We start from the raw sequence: 3,771 nt of genomic DNA on the forward strand, positions 1-3,771 counted from the left end.
ATTACCATTACATTAAAGAGGAATTACCACAACACTACTGACATCTAACCAAACACTCAGGGAAGTTGTCTAAAATGATTTTCTTGACAATTTAAAGACAAAAGTGCTATATTCAAAAGGGATCTTACAAATGGAATTATTCCACCAATTCACTATTAAAATGTTCACATATATGAAGGGATGAAAATTCCTTTGTACCAGACCAAACTATCTATGATGCTCATTGATATGCCATGATCAAGATCAAAAATAAGAAATAAAACCATTTCAATTACCAACGAAAGGTTAGAATCTAGAGGAAAATGAGGAAGATGAAGCAGTACTTTGCATCTAACCTATAGAGAAAATCCGAATGAAATAACCTTGAACATTCACATGATTTTGCAAGGTCCGCATCGAGGCTACTATTTCACAACTAAAAATCCACTCCGTGGATATGGGCTTCCAAGGCCAATAAAAATTCCAAAAAACTTTCAGCCTATATAAAGATTTTTCATCCGAAACAGTAAAAAATATGAAGGAATTTGTTAAACTCATTTTGGAGTAACATAAGCATGATAAACAGCATCATAAATGCCAAATCAGAGAAGAAGAAGATGAAGAATTCCGGGGATTACAATCATGAGCACACACATTCAAATCTAATCGGTTTGCAGAAAAGAGGTGGGGATGGTGGAGGTGACCGGCGGCTATGGGGTTGGAAGATGAAGGCTTTCTTCTTCTTCTTCTCCTCTCTCTCACTCTCTCTGCAATTTCCCTTCTTTTCTTTTCCTTTTTTTTTGTGTGAATGAGAAAACCCTATAAATCCGGCCCTCCCTCTCTCTCTTTATGTCAAATGCTGAAATAGAAATGGGGAAAATGATGGCTAAGAAATGCATGAGGGGATTGGGGTTGAATATGGAGCTGAGAATGGGAGTAGGGATGGTCGGATTCAATGGAGGTCTCCTTCCGGGATTCCGGCAAACCCACCGGAGAAGATGGTGGTTGATGGTGGCTTGGCCGGATGGTGGCGATGGAGGATGACTAATGTTTGGTGGTAGGAAGAGAAGAGGGTGGAGGTAGCAGCAGATTTGAGGGTTTTGAGGAGTGGAGGTGGGTGATGGAGTGGTGGAGGGGGAAAAGGTGGATCCAGCCGGTAGTGGTGCCGGAGAAGAAGGGGGATTGGCTGGATAAGAGGTTTTTTCTTCTTTTCTCCTTCTCTGCGATTCTCTCAAAAAATGGAAGGACACCTCAAGCCTAATTCGATGGTTTTCTTATAAAGGGAAATGATATATTAGACCCCCTCCTCCCTATTTGGACAACCAACCCTAGTGTATTTATAACTACTTTTCATACCAGCAGCGGGGGCCAAGTAGGAAACAGGGGGAAAATTTTTGTGAAAAAATATCTTCTCCTCCTTTGATCTTAACCCTTCAAATCACCTTTTTATTCAAGGGTTAAGATCAAAGAAATCTTAACCACCTAGGAAGCTTCCATGGAAGCTTCCTAATATTCTCTCTCAACTAATTCTAGTCTTAAACATCATTAGCTCATGATTAGGCTTAATTGAGACTTGAAAAAGGAAGAAAAGAATCTTCCCTATTTATCAAACTGCCCTGCTCTCGGATAATGCACCTCCTAATCATGCTGCACACTAATCTGCACACCCATACAGCCTCCCGGACAGCCCACCACAGTGAATTTGAACTGGCTTTCCAGGTTCAAGCGCACCCCCTTTTCTGGCTAAATCGCCACGCTTATTCCTACACTACACTACACTACCAACTTTGCTCGTTTGCTAGGCAAACCGCGACGGATTCTGATGAAATTTTATGGAGACCTAAATGAACCCTAAACTATTCTGAGAACAAATTAGGGACACTAAAACACTAGTGTGATAGGGTTTCCATCCTAACGACGCTAAAAGGGTTCGGTCGAAATGGGGTGTCTACAGAAGCCCACACTGATTTTTCCCCTAAACCCATATCCCATTTTCTCCAAGAAACCAACCCAAATTTTGATCATCCCATTCATTTCCACGATTACTACCATCATAGTCCTTATGCCTCAGCTCCTACCCTATCTCCATTTTTTCTGGTTATGCCGCCTGAACTTTGGCATCCCTCTGTTCCATCACCAAGATCTGTGGAAAGGGAGAGATCAAGCTATCTACCCATTGTAAGTTCTCACTTAAGCCCTAGTGCTTTCATTCTTTTACTCAAGTTCGTTCTACATATCACAGTTCCTTCATGAGATTTGTCATTTTGTGATAGGCTTCTCTCTTGGCTTTGCATGTCACTGTTGCTTGATGAATGGGTTAGCTATTGAATGTACAAATGTTCCTTGTTGATTTGCATGGTTCAATTGTGTAGTGGCCAATGTTGGGGCGTGATTCTGATTGTTTACCTTGGAAAATTCAAAGAGAATTGTGTAATGTTTGTGATCTAATTTTGGTTATCCCTTGTTTTTTTTTTTTTACTCAAAGACCCACTTTCACTTTACACTGTTTTAAAATTTTGGGTTTTAGGATTTGCTCTAAACAAGTTCAACCACTTGGGATATTCGTATTTTCTTTTCTTCTTAGACCTTCATTTAAATTGAAACCACTAGCTGAATATCTGGGTTGATACTTGTCATCTCTCTTCATGCCCTGGATATGTTTTTGGTTACCCACATCTTGGCAGGTCTATGAATTCGGAAGGTTCACTCAATAAGTCCATGTCCTAGACGCTAGATGCTAGTAATTGAACATTGTTATAGTCCAGTTTTCCTTTCATCCTTCTAATTAGTCAAGACAAGGTCTTAGGCACTAAAGTTTACATCCGAGCATGGATTATTAATTGGTCATGTTAATACATCTCTATATGTACCCTGCACATGCTATCCACTTCGCTTATGAGGCTACAGATAGTTTAACCTTGCTTAATGGTGAAATGAATGCATGTCTTCCTTATTTAGCTATATTTCAAAGTCCATTACAATTCCAAATGAGTTGTCAAAAGCTGAGTAAGGAAGAAAAGATCAGATAGGTTCATGTCTTTAGTAGAATATGGCTGTGTAAATATCAGTGGCCTTTTCTCATTGCTTGCATTATAACCTACATATTCAGCTTGTGTCCCTGATGGGTATATTGGAGGAGTACATGTTCAACTTGTATACTTGGAAGATAAAGTGCTAAGATTTGTCTACCTGCTTTAGTTTTGCTTTAATTAGGACCTTGTGATATATGTGTTTGAATGATGTATGTGGCACAGTGGCAAAAGCCAGTTCTTTACTTCAGTTTTGTCTTGATCTTGTAGTCCCTTAGACGTTTATTTGAACGATCTAGACTTCGGATCAGGTATTAGCTTCGATTCATCATTGATCTTTTTTCGGTATCTTCCCTTTGGGTCAAGGCGATGAAGGCGCTAGCCCAAGCCCATCCTTAGGGGACTTGCTCAGTCCAAGTAGCGTACCCCTCCTTTGTATAGTAGACTTGCCTAGTCTTTTAGCCGCCTTTTAGATATTAGAACCCTTCTCATTGCAAGGGCAATGAAAGAGTCATCTGGAGCCCCAATAGGAGACACACTCTGTCTCATTAGACGGTTCTCTCATGGAGACAAGCCTTGTTGTTTAGAGTCTATCCCTTAGGGAGTTTGCTTTAGTTTTAGTAGAGAGTTTACCCATAGGAGGCATGCCTTGCCTCATTTATAGAACCCTCCCTAAGTTGTACCCCAACTTGTACCCTCTACTAGTTGAGGACCAACTTGGTCGATTAGTTGCCTCGTTCCCTTTTCATCATTGCATGGGCGA

Source organism: Tasmannia lanceolata, unplaced genomic scaffold (assembly GCF_043159265.1).
Source record: "Tasmannia lanceolata isolate RefF3 unplaced genomic scaffold, GAP_Taslan_0.1 ptg000037l, whole genome shotgun sequence".
Taxonomy (NCBI): Eukaryota; Viridiplantae; Streptophyta; class Magnoliopsida; order Canellales; family Winteraceae; genus Tasmannia; species Tasmannia lanceolata.